The sequence below is a fragment of the Urocitellus parryii genome, chromosome 11, assembly GCF_045843805.1.
Source record: "Urocitellus parryii isolate mUroPar1 chromosome 11, mUroPar1.hap1, whole genome shotgun sequence".
In the NCBI taxonomy this organism is placed as follows: domain Eukaryota; kingdom Metazoa; phylum Chordata; class Mammalia; order Rodentia; family Sciuridae; genus Urocitellus; species Urocitellus parryii.
The window spans coordinates 7,725,786-7,746,146 of record NC_135541.1 but is presented as its reverse complement, the minus strand read 5'-3'; positions in this window follow the sequence as shown (position 1 = coordinate 7,746,146).

The window sequence follows — 20,361 nt, the reverse complement described above, 5'->3', positions numbered from 1 at the left end:
AACTATTTGTGTTACATATATAAACAACTTATTATAAAGAAACATTTTAATATTTATCCTTTACTTACAGATGTTTATATTCCTTACTTAGACCCTATTGTTTACTTGGATGTATTATAATTATATTTTACCACACAAAGACTTTCTTACCTGGAAACTTGTTTTTACTAAATATATTTTTATATTTAGAACCTTTTAATAATTTTTAATCCATAGATCCTTCTTTTTGTTTATACCTTAAAATAACCTTTATCAATTTCTGAATTTACATAAATTAATTCATTTTAATAAGAGGAAATATATTTACAGTACTCTAATTGAAATGAGTTGAAACCTCTTGACATTTTGTATATAGAATTAAATCCGCTGGGATTTTAACTTTTAGTAACCTTGTTTTTGTGATAATGTAAAGTAATTTTAAATTTTTAAAATTTACCAATATATGAAATAACCAACAGTGCTTAAATATTTTACCTTATGGAATTTAAGAAGTTCAAATTACTTGGAATTATATTTAACAGTTAACATTTAAACTTTTTAAACAAATCAGATGTCTCTAACAAACATATCCATGATTAATTTCATATATGTCAGATCTAATTTACATTTTTTTAAAAAAAGGTACAAGACAAATGCATTGAATAGCATTTGTAAATTTTTCCCATTGAAGAAAAATCCTAGAGACAATGGATATTAGACACTTTATAGACACTAATATTTTATTAACAACTGTTTGGCCACCTAGAAACAAATCTGTGCATTGTAACTTTAAAGACATTTTTACTTTTATTTATTTACCCAATTTCAATCAAACCTTTTAAATCATATGAGCCAAAGATATTAATATCCATTTTTTAAATTTTAATTTATGAAATCATATGTCAATTCTTAGTACCAAATATATGTAGATACTGAGAAACTGATGTGACTCCATTTTTGAAAATAAATAAAAAGAGCAGCTTATACCTCAAGGCCTATCCAAGGAAAGGGGCATGACCCTTGTCCTTGGAAAAACCCATAGAACACTCTTAGGCACATACTCATCTGCTGAGTGGTTTATCGACAATTAACAGGAGAGATCTGCAGCAGCAGGTGTCCCTACTCAGTTAGGCTAGGTGAGGACCCATAGCAACCCCCTAGCAACCACCAATCAGCATGAGACAGGGAAAATACTCAGGATGTCAGATGACCCCCCAGTAGTTTATGGGGGTTGATAACATGTTGGGAAACCATGTAGTTCAGCATATACTCCCCTGATGGCTTAAAACAATCAGTTCAAAGGAATCCTGTAAACCCACCTTTCTGCTCAAATGTGGCTCAACGGGCTTCAACAAATATTCCTACTCATTCATACCTCCAGTGGGGACGGGACCAAGCAGGACAAGTACAACCTGGCACTGAGATACAATCAACCCACGGGAAAGAATGGTGTATCCCTGAAACTTCAGGAGAAAAGATCTTCATCGGAACTGGGATATATGAATGGTGTCCAAATCAACAGGCAGTAACTTTTGTCAAATCCTGATGAAGGAGAGCCGGGGGGGTATGGGGGTAGATACCTGAGCAGCATTGACTGGCAGCAGGAACTATTACAGACCAGTCAGCCACAACCTCAGCTGTGCATAAAATCCACCCCAACCAGTACCCCCATGTTTTCTAGGAGGACTCCTGGCCAGTCCCTGCCCCTTGTCCTTTAACTGAGGCCACCCTTGGTACTGAATCTGTGGAGCCAGTGAGAATTGACTCAAAGCTGCCTTTGACACCCTGTCTCCCTTTGCCTCCTGGATGGGGCTCTGACTCATCTTTCTTTGGGAGTCCTGCATTCCTGCCCTATTATGTCTGACTACCCTTGTTCTTTGGAGAGCCACTGTCTGTTGTGACTCAGGTTGACAGAAACATCTACCTGCCTCCTGCACCAAGTCAAGGGTGGTAAGAGAAGGCAGGGCTGTGGCGTGAAGTCACCCTTTCAGCTGGCTACACACAGACAAATGGCAGGGAAATTTAGAATTCAATTGAGAGACCAGATTTCAAATGTTGTGGAGCCTAAAAAGCAATGAGGTCTCTGAAATAGCCTTAGCCCTACTTCACTGCACACATAGGAGATTAAATGTGGGTCATTTGTGGTAAGTCATTATGTGAAACAGAAACCAAAGATCATCTCAGCCAACTGTAAGTATCCAACTGTGATGTGAGCAGGGATATTTTCCAACAAGATACCCAAGAAGACCATCACGGTTTAGATGCTGTGTCTCCCAACAGCTCACCTGTGAGACAAAGGTTGGGAGGAGACATGATTGGTTTATTGCCTTAACCTTGTCAGTAAGTTAATTCCCAATGGGATTAACTGAGTGAGAACAGGGAGCAGCTGGGGTGTGGCTGGAGGAAGCTGATCATTGGGGGTGTGAATATGGGGTGTATATTTTGTATCTGGCAAGGGCCATCTCTCTGCCTCTCTGTTCTCTAATAATGTGAGCACCTTCCCTCTGCCACAATCTCCCACCATAATGGTCAGCCTCACCTTGAAGGTGAGGGCCCAAGGAATGGAATCTGCTGTGTGTGCATTGAGGCCTCTGAAACCATGAGACCCCAGATAAACTTTTCCTCCTTTGTAGTTGTTGGGGTTGGGTGTTGTAGTGACAGCGTGAAAAAGCTGACTAACACAAAGACAGAACAACAAAGCAGAAATGCCATTCTGTAACTGCTGCCAATCAAACCATTCTTTTACATCTTCCCTGTAAGTCCTCCCCTCACATGGCTCATCATCCAAGCACTCCCTCTCTTTCCGTCTCTCCTTCCTCAATTCCTGAATCTCTTTTTACTCAGGCTCTTCAAATTTTCCTTTGCCTGTGAACTTCTCACAGCCTAAAGAGCCCTGGAGACTGGCTGGAGCAAATGCTGCCTGGGAGATGTGCCCTCGGGTCCCTGATTCTGCAGGAAGAGTCTCCAGTGGGTGGCCTCCCTGATGTCAGGAACACCTGCTGTCTAACCCGGTGTCTTTCTCTCCCATTCCCAAGTTGCCCACAGTTTCCACCCTTGGTGGATTTCAGACTTTTCCAAGTCCCCATCAGGGGCATGTTGGCCCATGCCTATAATCACAGCAACTCAGGAGACTGAGGCAGAAGAATGGCAAATTTGAGGCCAGCCTCAGCAACTTAGTGAGGACCTAAGCATTTTAGTGAGACCCTATCTCCAAATAAAAGCATAAAACATAAAGGGCAGGGGATGTGACTCCGTGGTAGAGAACCAATGGGTTCAATCCCGGTACAGACAGACAAACAAGAGGAGTCTTGCCCTAAGTCTAGAAGACTGATTCCACCCTCCTTGTCTGCTCTTCCTCTCTGAGTGTGCCCAGATTTGCTGCAAGGTAACTCGACACTTGTGTGACTGTAGTAAACATGGTTTCCATTCTGGGGTATTCATGGATGACAATACTGTCTTCAAAAAGCTCTTTTTACTATGGAATTTTTGGAAAAAAATTTGAAATAATTTTGATGTGGCTAAAGACCCCTTTGAAAGATATTTTCAAGTGTTGTTTTTTTTTAGGGACTCAGTGCTTTTCTGTCTCACAGGAGGAACAGGAGGGTCACATATGGACAAAATTGAGTCCATGGTGTGGAGTGCCTGGAAGGACTCATCCCTGAGAGTCACACTCTCACGGATTCTGCGCACTTTCATGAGATGGGATTCAATCAACCAATCTGGAGGAAGACAATCTGATCAGGATTAAATGGGTGGAGACTGGAGAACCTGATCAGATACTGCTTTCTGTTTGGATGCCAGTAGATCAGGTGGAGGTGGGGGCGTGGTCAGAGAGGTCCATAAAAGCTTCTGTGGAGCCAGAGGAGAAACACAAGAGTCCTGGAGCCCAAGGAGAACCAGCCTGGCCTGCTGAGGCTGCGAGAACCCTGCACACCTGGACAGATCCCGTAAGTCCCTCACCGCCCTGATCACCACCCTTGTTCCCGCCTCACCTGTGCGGATTCAGAAACTATGATTTTCCCTATCTTTTCTCATGAACCAAATTACAACGTCAATTTTGCCTCTCAGTGTAGTTTAATTTGATCCTGAACTCTAGGATTTCCACTTTGGTTTATGTCATTTTCAATTTTCTTTCTTTCTTTCTTTGGTTTGGGCTATTGAACCCAGGGGTACTCAAACACTGATCCACATCTGCATCCCTGTTTGGTGCTGTCTTTAGAGACAGGGTCTCACTGAGTTGCTTAGTGCCTGCTCTTGCTGAGGCTGACTTTAATCACATGATCCTCCTGTCTCAGTCTCCGGAGACCCTGGGATTACAGGCTTGTACACGCATGCCCAGCACTTTTTCTTTTTCTCAATTGTTGTTTTCTAAAGTTTATATGTCAATATAGTTTATTTATCCATTTATTTATTTGGTGGTATGGTGACTGAACCAGGGCCTTGTGCATGGGAGGCAAGCAATCTATCAACAGAGGTATGTCCCCAGCCCAACATTTAATAATTTGTACCTGCTGCTGAGGATCAAGCCCAGTGCCTCACATGTCCTAGGAAAGTGCTCTTCCACTGAGCTCCAGGCAAAGCCAACTTAAAATTACTTAACCAAGGAAGTGGATTGCAACCCTATTTCATTCTAATTGATTGGAATTCTATTTTTTATAATAAAAATACGTATTTTGTGTACCCTTAAAGTTATAAAGTTTTGCTGGGCATGGTGACACACACCTGTAATCCCAAGACCTCTAGAGTTTGAGGAGGCCAGAGAATTAGAGTTCAAAGCCAGTCACAGCAGCACCAGGTGCTAAACAAACCAGTGAGACCCTGTCGACAACTAAAATACAAAATATGGCTGGGGGCAGTGACTTGCTGGTTGAGTGTCCTGAATTCAATCGCCAATATCACCTCATCCCCCAAATTATACTTTAAGGCTTATATAGTTTTGTAATTTTATAATTTGTTTAAACAAATAAACCCAAAACTTCAATCTATCTCATGCAACAGTTCACAGACTCTGTTCTTCTGATCTGTTTGTTCTCTTGAACTCAACCCTAATGTGGCAGAATCTCACATATGTAACAGATATCCATGAGACTCTTCTAATTTCCAAGTGTTTCATAATATGGGCACATGCTTTATAATTGCCCATTTAATTTTTTGAAATTAAAAATAACATCACCCATGTGAGGGCAACTCCTGTCTGAGCCTCTGTAGTTGTTGAAACTGAGGAGCCTACTGCATTAAGTCACATGACACCCCAATTCCCATTTTATAAGGACAAAATAATAATCAAAGGCTTTCCCCCATTAAGGTTGGGGTGAGTTTTAGATTCCCTAGTACCCCTTTTCCAGTGGCTGGCAATGGATAAGATAGTGGCCTTTTCCCTGGACTTTTTTCCAGGATCCTTCTTCTTTCAGACTCCCCAGGATGAGCATCCAGTCCCCACTCACGCTGCTGGAGCTGGCAGAGTGCAGCCTGCTGAGCGACAAGTCCAGGGCCATCCTGGATCTGGAGGACCTTCCCATAGAGCTCTTCCCACCACTCTTTGTGGAGGCCTTCAGCAGGGGACACACTGAGGTCCTGAAGAGAATGGTGCAGGCCTGGCCCTTCACCTGCCTGCCTCTGGGGGCCCTGATGAGGAAGCCATAGCCTGAGATGCTCCGAGTGGCCCTAGATGGGCTGGACACACTGCTTGCCCAGCAGGATCGCCCCAGGTGAGGGGGACCCAGGTGGCCTGGAAGGGAGCACCCTCGGTGCCAGGGAAGGGATGGGTATAGGCAGGGAGAGTGGGTGCTGACATGTGCTCCACAGGCTTCCTGTGCTGCCAGCAAGGAGGGGTGCAGGGGCCTTGGCCATGCTGAGCCCCATCTGCAAGTGGCTTCTGGATGTGGAGGTGCTTGTGGCAGCTGTGGGAACCCATGAAGGAGGCTGCACCTGCTTCTAAGTCAGCTGGTACAGGTGGGGGCACCAGGCTGGATTGGAGGGAAGTGGGTGGAGAAAAGTGAGACAGAGGAAGAGGTGGAGCAGGGAGCAGCAGCTGAGTGGAGAAGGAAGGGGCCTCAGGGCCGAGACTCTGCTGTCCTCCCTGCAGGACGTGGAAACTGCAGGTGCTGGATTTGGAAATGTTCCCCACAACTTCTGGAGGACGTGGTCTGGAACCGTGGTCGATGCCTGCTCACCAGAGGCCATGAAGAAGAATTGAAAATTGAAATATGGTCCAGCAATGGCAGCTAAGCAGCCCTTGAAGATATTCATAGACTCGTGCCTCACAGAAGGACCCCTGGATGAATTCCTGACCCACTTGTTCCTGTGGGTCACACAGAGAAGGGACAGGCTGCACCTGTGTTGCAATAGGCTGAAGATCTTTGGAAAACCCACCGGCCACACCAGGAAGGTCCTGAGACTGCTGCAGCTGGACTCTGTCCAGAAGGTGGAAGTGCATTGCACCTGGGCGCCCTCCACCTTGGCTGCTTGTGCTCCTTTCTTGGGCCAGATGAGGAACCTGAGGAAGCTGCTTGTCTCCCAGCCTGCCCACACCTCCCCAGAGGAGCAGGAGAGGCTGCTCGCCCAGCTCACCTCGCAGTTCCTCAGGATGGACTGCCTGCGGAAGTTCTGTGTGGATGCTGTCCTCCTCCTCGAGGGCCACCTGGAGCAGGTGCTGGGGTGAGTAAGGGGGGTGAGCATCCTCTGCAGACCAGTATCAGTAAATATGAAAGGGCACCTACTGTGTGCCAGCCACAGGTGGACAGGGGACAGGAGCTGGTGAGGTAGGTGAGGTTCCTTTTCCGGGAGGCCTTTTCAGCGAAGGTGGTGGGAGACGGGGTAGATGAGAGGGCGCTGAAGGAGGGAAGCCCCCTCACCTGCACCTTGCAACACGGAAGCTCTGTGCTCTCCAGAGGGGAGCAGAGGAACTGCCTCCAATGCCCCCCTGGGGAAGGCTGCTCTGAGCCTCATGTGGTGATTCTGGGGTTGAGGGTGAGGAGCAGGGATGGAGGGTACAGGGTGCGAGCCTCACAGGTGGACAATTCCAGTGGGTTTCCTTCAGCTTGCCTGAGTTTATCCTTTGTAGATGACTCCCCCTGACCTTCTGTGGAGAGAGCTGGGCCCTTCTGCTTTGCAGTGAGGAGGGGAGCCATAGAGATGTGCACCATCTGGTCACAGGAGTGATGGTGAACCTCGCCCTGACATGGGGGATGTGAATGACCAGATTCTGCAAAAGGCAGAACTGCCTTTTGACATTGCTCCTCAGAACTAACTGTCTGGTTTCTCCTTAGGCACCTGAAGACCCCCCTGGAGACTCTCTCAATAACCAGCTGCCGGCTGTCAGATTCCGACTGGAATTATCTTTCCTGATTTCCAAACACCAGAAAGCTCAGACACCTGGAACTGAGGAGCATCAAACTGACCAATTTTAGTCCACAGCCCCTCAAAATTCTGCTGGAGACTGTTGCAGCCACAATGAAGAGCTTGGACTTGGAAGACTGTGAGATCACAGACTCAGGCCCTGCTGCCTGCCCAGAACCACTGCTCCCAGCTCAGTGTTTTGAGCTTCCATGGAAACTGCATCTCCATGTCAGCCCGGAGGGACCTGCTGCTTCACACTGCCAGGCTGAGCCAGTTGAGCATAGAGCTGTACCCTGTCCCTCTGGAGAGCTATGATGCCCAGGGTACCATCCACCCAGGGAGATGTTCCCAACTCTGTGCCGAGCTCACAGCAATAGTGAGGGACTTTAGGCAGCCAAAGGTCCTTGTGTTCTGTAGTGTCCCATGTCCTCAATGTGGTAGCATGTTCCTCTACAACCAGGGCCTCATTCACTGCTCCTGTCCAACAGCTGCCTAGTTGGGTGTGTTTTATTTTATTTATTTATTTTTTTATTTTTATTTTTTATTGGTCGTTCATAACATTACATAGTTCTTAATACATCATATTACACGGTTTGATTCAAGTGGATTATGAACTCCCGCTTTTACCCCATATACAGATTGCTGTATCACATCAGTTACCCTTCCATTGATTGACATATTGCCTTTCTAGTGTCTGATGTATTCTGCTGTCTGTCCTATTCTCTACTATCCCCCTCCCCTCCCCTCCCCTCCCCTCCCCTTTTCTCTCTCTACCCCTTCTACTGTAAATCATTTCTTCCATTTGTATTAACTTGTCTTACCCCTCCTTTCCTCTTATATGACATTTTGTATAACCCTGAGGATCGCCTTCCATTTCCATGCAATTTCCCTTCTCACTCCCTTTCCCTCCCACCTCTCATCCCTGTTTAATGTAAATCTTCTTCTCAAGCTCTTCGTCCCTACCCTGTCCTTGTTTACTCCCCTTATATCAAAGGAGTCATTTGGTATTTGTTTTTTAAAGATTGACTAGCTTCACTTAGCATAATCTGCTCTAATGACATCCATTTCCCTCCAAATTCTATGATTTTGTCATTTTTTAATGCAGAATAATACTCCATAGTATATAAATGCCACATTTTTTTATCCATTCATCTATTGAAGGGCATCTAGGCTGGTTCCACAGTCTTGCTATCGTGAATTGAGCTGCTATGAACATCGATGTAGCAGTGTCCCTGTAGCATGCTCTTGTTAGGGCTTTAGGGAATAGACCGAGAAGGGGAATACCTGGGTCAAATGGTGGTTCCATTCCCAGCTTTCCAAGAAATCTCCATACTGCTTTCCAGATTGGCTGCACCAATTTGCAGTCCCACCAGCAATGAACAAGAGTGCCCTTTTCCCCGCATCCTCTCCAGCACTTATTGTTGTTTGACTTCCTAATGGCTGCCAGTCTTACTGGAGTGAGATGGTATCTTAGGGTAGTTTTGATTTGCATTTCTCTGACTGCTAGCTATGGTGAGCATTTTTTCATGTACTTGTTGATTGATTGTATGTCCTCCTCTGAGAAGTGTCTGTTCAGGTCCTTGGCCCATTTATTGATTGCGTTGTTATCTTATTGTCTAATTTTTTGAGTTCTTTGTATATTCTGGTTATTAGGGCTCTATCTGAAGTGTGTGGAGTAAAGATTTGTTCCCAGGATGTAGGCTCCCTGTTTATCTCTCTTATTGTTTCTTTTGCTGAGAAAAAACTTTTTAGTTTGAGTAAGTCCCATTTGTTGATTCTATTTGTTAACTCTAGCGCTATGGGTGTCCTATTGAGGAATTTGGAGCCCGATCCCACAGCGTGTAGATCATAACCAACTTTTTCTTCTATCAGATGCCATGTCTCTGATTTAATATCAAGCTCCTTGATCCATTTTGAGTTAACTTTTGTGCACGGCGAGAGATATGGATTCAGATTCATTTTGGTGCAAATGGATTTCCAGTTTTCCCAGCACCATTTGTTGAAGATGCTATCCTTCCTCCATTGCATGCTTTTAGCCCCTTTATCAAAAATAAGATAGTTGTAGTTTTGTGGATTGGTTACTGTGTCCTCTATTCTGTACCATTGGTCCACCCTCCTGTTTTGGTACCAGTACCATGCTGTTTTTGTTACTATTGCTCTGTAGTATAGTTTGAAGTCTGGTATCGCTATACCGCCTGATTCACACTTCCTGCTTAGTATTGTTTTTGCTATTCTGGGTCTTTTATTATTCCATATGAATTTCATGATTCTTTTATCAATTTCTACAAGATATGCTTTTGGGATTTTGATTGGCATTGCATTGAACTTATATAGGACTTTTGGTAATATCGCCATTTTGATGATGTTAGTTCTGCCTATTCATGAGCAGGGTATATTTTTCCATCTTCTAAGGTCTTCTTCTATGTCTTTCTTTAGGGTTCTGTAATTTTCATTGTATAAGTCTTTCACCTCTTTTGTTAGGTTGATTCCCAAGTATTTTATTTTTTGGGGGGATATTGTGAATGGAGTAGTTGTCCTCATTTCCGTTTCAGAGGATTTGTCGCTGATATACAGGAATGCCTTTGATTTATGCTTGTTGATCTTATATCCTGCCACTTTGCTGAATTCATTTATTAGCTCTAATAGCATCTTTGTAGACCCTTTTGGGTCTGCTAGGTATAGAATCATGTCATCTGCAAATAGTGATAATTTAAGTTCTTCTTTTCCTATTTTTATGCCTTTAATTTCTTGTGTCTGTCTAATTGCTCTGGCCAGTGTTTCGAGAACTATGTAGAACAGAAGTGGTGAGAGAGGGCATCCCTGTCTTGTTCCAGATTTTAGAGGGAATGCCTTCAATTTTTCTCTGTTCAGAATTAAGCTCCCTGAGGCTTAGCATAGATAGCTTTTAAAATACTGAGGTATGTTCCTGGTATCCCTAGTTTTTCTAGTGTTTTGAACATAAAGGGATGCTGTATTTTGTTGAATGCTTTTTCTGCATCTATTGAGATGACCATATGGTTCTTATCTTTAAGTCTATTGATGTGGTTAAAAACGTTTATTGATTTCCATATATTGAACTAACCTTGCATCCCAGGGATGAATCCTACTTGATCATGATGCACAGTCTTTTTGATATGTTTCTGTATCCGATTTGCCAGAAATTTATTGATGATTTTTGCATCTATGTTCATTAGATATATTGGCCTGTAGTTTTCTTTCTTTGAAGTGTCTTTGTGTGGTTTAAGAAGCAGGGTGATATTGGCCTCGTAGAATGAATTTGGAAGTTCTACCTCTTTTTCTATTTCCTGAAATAGCTTGAAAAGTATTGATATTAGTTCTTCTTTAAAGGTTTTGTAAAACTCTGCTGTATACCCATTCGGTCCTGGGCTTTTCTTAGTTGGTAGTCTTTTTATGGCTTCTTCTATTTCCTCAATTGATATTGGTCTGTTTAGGTTGAGTATATCCTCCTGACTCATTCTGGGCTTATTATATGATTTAAGAAATTTATGGATGCCTTCATTATCTTCTATTTTATTGGAGTATAAGGATTCAAAATAATTCCTAATTATCTTCTGTATTTCTGTAGTATCTGTTGTGATATTGCTTTTTTCATCCCGTATGCTAGTAATTTGAGTTCTCTCTATTCTTCTCACCATTAGCATGTCTAAGGGTCTGTTGATCTTATTTATTTTTTCAAAGAACCAACTTTTAGTTTTGTCAATTTTTTTCAATAGTTTCTTTTGTTTCAATTTCATTGATTTCACCTCTGATTTTCATTTTTTCTTGCCCTATACTACTTTTGCTGTTGTTTTGCTCTTCTATTTCTAGGGTTTGAGATGAAGTGTGAGATCATTTATTTGTTTTTTTTTTTCTTTTTTTAAAGAATGAATTCCAAGCAATGAATTTTCCTCTTAGAACTGGTTTCATTGTGCCCCATCGATTCTGATATGTTTTGTCTGTGTTTTCATTTATCTCTAAGAATTTTTTAATTTCCTCCTTGAAGTTTTCTGTAACCCATTTATCATTCAGTAACAAATTGTTCATTCTCCAAGTGATGCAGGGTTTTTCCTTCCTTCTTTTATCATTGATTTCCAGTTTCATTCCATTATGATCAGATATGATGCATGGTATTATCTCTACTCTTTTATAATTTCTAAGAGTTGCCCTGTGATATAATATATGGTCTATTTTTGAGAAGGATCCATGTGCTGCAGAGAAAAAAGTGTAACTGCTTGATGTTTGGTGGTATATTCTATATATGTGGATTAATTCTAGGTTATTAATTATATTATTGAGTTCTATAGTTTCTTTATTCAACTTTTGTTTGGAAGATCTGTCCAGTGGTGAGAGAGGTGTGTTGAAATCTTCCATAATTATTTTATTGTGGTCTATTAGACTCTTGAACTTGAGAAGAGTTTGCTTGATGAACATAGCAGCCCCGTTGTTTGGGGCATATATATTTATGATTGTTATGTCTTATTGGTGTATGGTTCCCTTGAGCAGTATGTAGTGTCCTTCTTTATCCCTTTTGATTAACTTTGGTTTGAAATCTATTTTATTAGATATGAGTATGGCCACTCCTGCTTGTTTCCGCAGTCCATATGAGTGGTATGATTTTTCCCAACCTTTCACCTTCAGTCTATGAATATCTTTTCCTATCAGATGCGTCTCCTGTAGGCAGCATATTGTTGGGTCTTGTTTTGTGATACATTCTGCTAGCCTGTGTCTCTTGATTGGTGAGTTTAAGCCATTAACATTTAGGGTTATTATTGAGATATAGTTTGTTCTTCTAGCCATATTTATTTATTGATGTTACTAAACCTGATTTGTTATCCTCTTTCACTACTTTCCCCCCTTTACTGTCCTACCTCCCATTGTTGGTTTTCAATGTTATTTTCCATTTCCTCTTCCTGTAATGTTTTGCCAAGGATTTTTTGAAGAGATGGTTTTCTAGCTGCGAATTCTTTTAACTTTTGTTTATCGTGGAAGGTTTTAATTTCATCTTCTATCCTGAAGCTTAATTTCGCCGGATACACGTTCTTGGTTGGAACCCATTTTCTTTCAGTTTTGAAATATGTTATTCCAGGATCTTCTAGCTTTCAGAGTCTGTGTCGAGAGATCAGCTGTTATCCTGATTGGTTTACCCCTAAATGTAATCTGCTTTCTTTCTCTTGCAGCTTTTAAAATTCTCTCCTTATTCTGTATGTTGGACATCTTCATTATAATGTGTCTAGGTGTGGATCTCTTATGATTTTGCATATTCGGCGTCCTGTAGGCTTCTAGGATTTGGGATTCTGTCTCATTCTTCAAGTCTGGGAAGTTTTCTCGTATTATTTCACTGAATAGACTGTTTATTCCTTTGGTTTGGAGCTCTGTGCCTTCTTGTATCCCAATGACTCTTAAATTTGGTCTTTTGATATTGTCCCATATTTCTTGGATGTTCTGCTCATGGTTTCTTAGCAGACTTGCTGAGTTGTCTATGTTCTTTTCCAGTTGAAATACTTTGCTTCATTGTCTGATGTTCTCTCTTCTAAGTGATCTACTCTGCTGGTAGTATTCTCAATTGAGTTTTTAAGTTGGTTTATTGTTTCCTGCATTTCTAGGATTTCTATTTGTTTGTTTTTTATTACCTCTATCTCCCTGTGAAATTGATCTTTTACTTCCTGGATTTGTTTGTCAATGTGATCTTTCATTGTCTGATTTTGCTGTCTCATGTCTTCCTTGAGACTCCAGATAATCTGAAGCATGTATATCCTGAACTCTTTATCTGACATTGCATCAGTTGCAGCTATTAACTCTTCTAATGTTGAGTTGACCAACATTGCTTGTAGTCCTTTCTTTCCTTGTCTTTTCATACTGCTTGCATTTCTTTCTGCTTGGTGCAACTGTTGTGTTTTTGAAATTTACCCCCTGGCCTGTCTTTCCAGTGGGCCGCAGGTATCTTTGCTCCCCCCGCTCCGGCACCTTGCCGCTCCCCAGTGCGCGCCACAGACTCCAGCCGCAGGGCGATTGCCTATCAGGCTATGCGCCCCTCCGTGCGGAGTAAAGGAGCTCCCGCAGTCGAACTTTGCACAATGGAAATCTGTCTGGAGCCCCTCGATTTCGCTGGAAATTGGCGGCGGCCTACTACGGGTTCGGGCGGGGCGGCCCAAGCCGCTCAGAGTGACCGCCGCTTGCAAAAGCGGTTGCTGGCTCCGGGAATTGATTTCTGCACCCGCCGCGGTGCTACCTCTGGAGCCGGGTAGCTGCGGCCGCGTGGTTAGGGATCGGGCGGGAGAAGCAGCTGCTCCCAGAGCGAGCGCTATGCCTTCCGGGGGAGCCCGGATGGCGGAGGCTGACTGCGGGTTCGGGCGGGGCGGCCCAAGCCGCTCAGGGTGACCGCCGCTTGTAAAAGCAGTTGCTGGGTCCAGGACTTGACTTCTGCACCCGTCGCGGTGCTACCTATGGAGCCGGGTTGCTTTGGCCGCGTGGTTAGGGACCGGGCGGGAGAAGCACCTGCTCCCAGAGCGAGCGCTATGCCTTCCGGGGGAGCCCGGATGGCGGAGGCCAACTGTGGGTTCGGGCGGGGTGGCCCAAGCCGCTCAGGGTGACCGCCGCTTGCAAAAGTGAATGCTGGCTCCAGGACTTGACTTCTGCACCCGCCGCGGTGCCACCTGTGGAGCCGGTTAGCTGTGGCCGCGTGGTTAGGAACCGGACAGGTGGGGTGGCTGCTCGCAAAGCGAGAGCTAGGCCTCCCGGGGGAGCCCCTTGCCGGAGTGGCTAATGTCTGCGGACTAGACCTCTGTGCCCGAGTGGCCGCCCAAGATCCACTTCTTTGGGACAAACTGTCACTTCCAATAAACCTACCAGATCACGGCTGCTCTCCTCTAAAGGGAATTATGCTAGGAGTTTCTCCGTATGTAGGCTGCAGCTGTCCAGGTGGGTCTTTCTTATCCCGTTAAAGTGGAGACGTTGGAATCGCTGCTTCCCCGCCGGCGGCCATATTGGATCCTCTGGGTGTGTTTTAAAAGCTTACTTCTAGGCAATTGGAGGTATAACCAGGATGTAGGGTCACCTTAGAGGGAACACAGAGCCCACCATTTCAGACACTCCCTGAAGTGTGGATGGGAAAGGAAAGTGCAGCAGGGGGCTCCATTGGAGGGAAGCCCCCCAAGGACAGGACCTTCAGGACATGTGTCTACATAGACACATACATAGGGACCTGGATCTCTAGAATGGGATTCGGGCTTGATGGGCACAGGAAGAAGCTATTGTGTTTCATGGCTGGTCCGTAAATAGTCAGAAATGAAGGGAATCTCAGGGTTAGTCTTCTGATGTCCTCTGTGATGGATTTCCCTGGCTTTCTGATGAAACCTTGGGATTCTCCAGGTGCTGATGGAGAAAGACAGCCCTGGGTACTTGGTGAACAATGAGGTTCAGCCCCAGGAAGTCAAGGGATCAAACTGAAATCTGGTCATAATGTGTGGCTACTCTGTGGCTTAACACATGCGGGTGCACACAGGTGGCCTGGAACATTCTACGTAGGCACTGACCATGAGCCAAGGCAAGAAAACCTCTTCTCACGGGACCTCAGTGCCACCCAGACATTCAACGCTGCCCCTTCCTCGTGGATCTTCATGTAGACCCAGAAACCTCTGGTCCCTGTCTCTGGATGCACTGGGCAAGGGCATCTGTGCATACGACAGGCCCCAGTGTCCGGCTCCCAGTGCCCGGCTCCCAGTGCCTGCAGAAGGTGTCCATGCTGTGCTTTGATCAGAGCCTCTGGGCCTCACCAAACGTTTCCTGTCCTCCACCTAGGTAGTCTGTCCTCAAACTATTGGTGCCCATTGAAGGTATCCAAATTCTCTTTCAGCAAAATAGTAGAATCATATAGGTAGATAACACTTGCAAATATTTCAAAATGAAACTGAGTAAATTACAAGCTCTGGTGGGGCGGGGGTTGCACATAACTGACAGACCTTCTCCTAACACTTCCCTCCACTGAGGATTGGGCTGATGGGGTTGTGCAGTGACCTTGGCCTTAGCTTCCCATCCAAGGATGAGAACGAGGTCCCCCCAGTCTTCATTTGAGGTGTTCTAAAGCTGCCTGTGGACATGTTTCAATTATGGCTTGAATAACTCTCCACACATAGTGAACTGGAACCCACTTGGATGTGTAAGCAGACTGCAGCTCACTCTTGGAACTGGTAACAGAGTCTGGGCCATGCACACCAGCTCATCTGTCCCCCAAACAGCGAACTATGTGCCTCACCCCCTATTCATGGAAGTTCCATTTCTGTGGCTCTAAGTCTAACGTGCACACGTGGCGGGAGGAAGGTTCTGAGCGGCATTTGTTCTGCCCTGCTGCTGGACTCTAGGTTCAAATAAAGCCAAAGATCTGCAAAATGAGATCTGTCATCATTTGTTCTTTTAAGAATTAGCATGACTTAAAAGGGACTTGAAGATATTCTGGTGCCTCCAGACCCCTTGAACACTGGAAGGGCTGTGAGGGCTCTTAGTCTTCCCAGAGCCCTGGGGATAAAGCACTCACCTCTCTTTGAGCTGCTCATTTTTGACTTTAGGTTCATTTGTGCTGTGAGACAGCACACAAATGTAGGACGTCATGACAAACAGGACCGGGTGTTTAAGCGTGGTCGGGTCAGGCAGATGGGACTGGGTTCCACTCCTTGTGTGATAGTCCAGCCAAAGTGACTCCATATTGTTTTGTGACTCCATTTGTAAAACAACCATGCCAAGTACAAGGCTCATGACCAAGGCAAGATGTTCTTTTCCTTTGGCTATAGAAACCTTTAAGAACATGGAACTACCTAATGGGGCATTGTTTCTGTAACTAGGGGAACAGGGCTCTGTTTCGGTAACTAGGGTGACTGGGCTAATTGTGACTGGCTGAGCATCTCTCCACCTGACTGCACTTTCCCACTTCTGTAACTTGGCTTGCTTGCATTAGCTGGACCCCCAAACACCCCTTTTGTGGTTTTCAGGCTTATAAAGAGCAACCTTGCAATTGTTTGGGGCTGATCAGGGGAACAGCTTTATGTCGTGGTCAGTTGCCATCTGTGTGCTTCAATAAAGCCTTGATTCAATTACATGTGAGTGTTCTAGAAGTCAATCTGTGAAACCCCAGGAGGATGCTTTAACTATAACACTTGGAGTGGCTACTGAAAGATGCAGAGTCCTTTGTGCATCTGCATCAAAACAGATGAACCCCTTCTGGAACACTGGCCAATTTCACCTGTACAGTATAGGGACCCAGAACCCATGCTTTTCTAGAGAAATGAGTGAACTTCATCAAAGCTAATTCAGAGAGCTGGCAACATTGCTCCATGGTAGAGCACTTACTAGCATGTAAAAGGCCTGGGTTCCATCCAAGGCATCACAGAAATAAGTAAACAAATAAATAAGTCCAAAAATGATGTGACCACATTGGGAAGGTTTAATTGGAATAGAACTATCCACCTGGTAGAAATATTCAAAAAGAAAGAACCAGAATCCACATGAAAAAAAAAAAGGAATGCATTCTTTAATTGGTCTGCACAGGTGGGTCAAATTGATGTCCTCAAAGATTCTTTTCCAAAAACAACTGCAAAAGCCGGCTTGGTGGTACTCAGCGATATTCCCAGGAGGCTGAGGCAGGAGGGTGGTGAGTTCAAAGCCAGCCTCATCAATTTAGTGAGGTTGTAAGCAAGTTTGTGAGACCCTGTCTCAAAATGCGTTCTGAGGGTGTGGCTCAGTGGCAAAGCACCCTTGGGTGCAATGCCTGGTCCCCAAGACAATAACAAGTAGGAAAATCTGGTTCGAGTGGCACATGTCTGGAATTCAGCTACTTGTAAAGTTAATTAACTCATATCTTCTCCCAACTTTACTAATTGGGGGCATAGTCCATGCTTATTTTTTCCAGTCCCTTGACATGCAGCACTGGGCCATTTATTTGAGATTTTTTTCCTAATGTAGGTATTTCTTACTGGAAACTTCCCACTTAGAATTACTTTTGCTGTGTCCACAGGTTTGGATATCTTGTGTGGCCCTGTTCATTGGTCTGCAGGCATTTTACACTTTCTTTTTGATTTCTTCAATGACCCATTGGTTGTTGGGGAGCACGTTGAAGAATCCCCATGCTTTGTAACTGCCCAGGGGGTTCCTGCTATGGACCTAACCTATGCACATGCTCCTGTGTGCTTTAAGTCACCTCAGCCTTCCTTATGTCACTGCATACAATGGGCACATTACATATCAGTTTACAATGTGCTCCTTAGAGAATAATGACAAGAAAAAGTCTCTACACATTCAGCCCAGATGCACTTATTTTCAACCATGTTCAATGCAAGGCTGATTGAGTCCAAGTATGCAGACCCTACAGCCTCAGAGCCCAGAAGAGAGACGCAGTAGCACAGAAGTGTGAGCAGAGGCAGAAGCAAACAGAGACATCAGTTACAGAAGACGACAAAGAACCAGGAAGAGCAGCCTCGAGAATTAGAAGCACCACAGCTCTGCCATTTGCTTGGTGTCGGCATAGAGAGACCTACACCCCTGGGGCCACGAAGGACATTTCTGAGAAATAAGTTCTTAAGAATGAAGCTGGTAAAGTTCATTCAGTGCCTAGGTTTCAGTAATGCAGGGAATTGTGTCTCTATTAATTTTTCAAAGGATCAGTCCAATGTTTCATCTTACCTCAAAGCAATAAGCTTCAGAAATCAGGGGACTGAATAATAGGAGAGGCCTAATTGCCTATCACACTCTATAATTAAACTATTCTTTTCCTTTAGGTTGTATTTATTGAATGAAAAGAAAGAAAGAAAGAAAAATGCTGGAAATGTGGCTCAGCAGTTCACTGTTCCTGGGTTCATCACCTGGTACCAAAAAAAAAAAAAAAAAAGAAAAACTGATGAGTGGTACTTTGTTCTTTTACTGAACAAAATTTGTGGGGGGTTAAAAAAATGTGGATTGTAGTGGACCCGGTGGCACACACCCTAAATCCACCAACTCAGGGGCTGAGCAGGTGGATTGCAAGTTCAAGGACAGCCTGGGCAATTTAGTGAGACACTGTCTGAAAATAAAACCTGCAAAGGGCTGGGGATGTGGCTCAGTGGTCCAACAACCCTGCATCCAACCCTCAGTTCCTCCAAAATGTGGGGTTTGGGGATGTGATTCAGTGCGGAACAGGGGTTCCCTTGATGCTTTGATTCGAAACTTATATTTTTTTCCCCAAATCTCCTCCCTAACCTTCCCTCCCTGATCTTCTTTTCCCTGATCTCCTTCCTGGTTTCTCCTCTCTAATCTCATTATCTCTGAAAAACCTCTTTAAAAACAACCTGTTCCTGCTGATGGGCAGAATCACAGCCTTTAGGACAGGTCCCCTGGGTTCCTCCTTTGTGACCAAAGTAATAAACATTCTTTTTCCTTTTTCTCAAAACTGTGTCCTTGTTACTGGATTTTTATCAGGGACAAGGACAGAGCTTTGGGCATCCAGTGGTATAGCGCCCCTGGGTTCAATCTTTCGTATAAAAAATAAATAAATAAGCAAGAAAGCAGAATGAGCATACCTATCCCTAAGCCACTGGCCAATGGTCCTTTTATAGTCCCCATGCTTGTTTCCTGGCTTTAAAGAGTTTTAAACACTTTCCTACAACCATACACACTCCAAACTACTGCCATCAGTTCCAGACAACTCAAGGAAATCAACACTGGTTGTGTCCTTGCTGATGATGTTGATCAACTGTGAACAACTGTGTACTTACAGATGAAGCTAATGGTGAAAGTTTTCGATCAAAATGACACCATTCCAACACAACAAAGCTGGCAGGATGCTAGGAAGTGGGCATCCTGAACCACAACTGCCTGCTAACAGGAGCTGTCACAAAAGAATCAAACACAGAACCACAGCCTTATGCAAAATCTTAGGGCCTCACTAAGTTGCTCAGACTGGCTTTGAACTTGCAATCCTCCTGCCTCTGCCCCCCAAGAATTTGAGATTTTAGATATGCACCACTGTGTCCTGCTCATAATTATTTTTTTCTGAGGAGAAACCCACACAGCAGGTCCCTGTCATCCTGGACCAAGGCCACCCTTGTTCCTGAATCCTTGTAGCCAATGATAATGGTTTCAAAGCACCTTATGTGGCCTTTGAAACCCTGTCTTCCTTTGCCTCCAGGATGGGCCTGACTTTACTTGGGGTCCTGCATTTTCTGTCTCTTCTAAAGTCAGTTTTTGGAGAGCCACTCTATTGTTACCTGGGTGGCAGAAACATCTACCCGTCTCTAGTCCCAAGCACCAAGTCAAGGGTGGCAGCCGAGAGTGACACCTTGCCATTTCAGCCCTCTTGCTCAGCTGCCTCAAGAGATGCCCCAAAGCAAGAAAGAGGTAAAGACACGTCAAATTTGAAGGCGGGGCTTCAAATATTTCTCATCAAAAACCCCCATTATGTCTTAAAAATAATCCTAAACAGGCTTCAACTGCAAACATAAGTGAAGTGAACATGGGTAATTTCTGCTAAACACTTAAGAAAAAGGCACAGCCCAAACCAACAAAAACAAAAAGAGCAACTATCTGGGTGTGGTGGTGCACACTTGTAATCCCAGCAACTCAGGAGGCTGAGGCAGGAGGATGCCAAGTTCCAGGCCAGCCTTGGCAACTTATCGAGGGCTATCTCAAATTTTAAAAAGGGCTGGGGACACATATGACTGCAACATACATAGTGTACAACCAGAGAAATAAAAAGTTGTGCTGCAATGTGTACAATGAATCAAAATGAATTCTGCTGTCATATATGCCTAATGAGAATAAGTAAATAAATGGGTAGATACTTAAAAAAGAACGTTCTACTTAGTTGAGGTTCATTATAGAGACTGTCATTTAACTGAGATAACAGAGAGTGGAGATATGGGGAACAAGAAAAATGTTTTGGTGATTTGAGTTTTACACTATGAGATGGTTTGTCAATTTTCAAAGATTTAGAATAAAATTTATAAATAGATAAATTAGAAGATAGATATATAGAGATAGATAGATAGATAGATAGATAGATAGATAGATAGATAGATAAAAAGG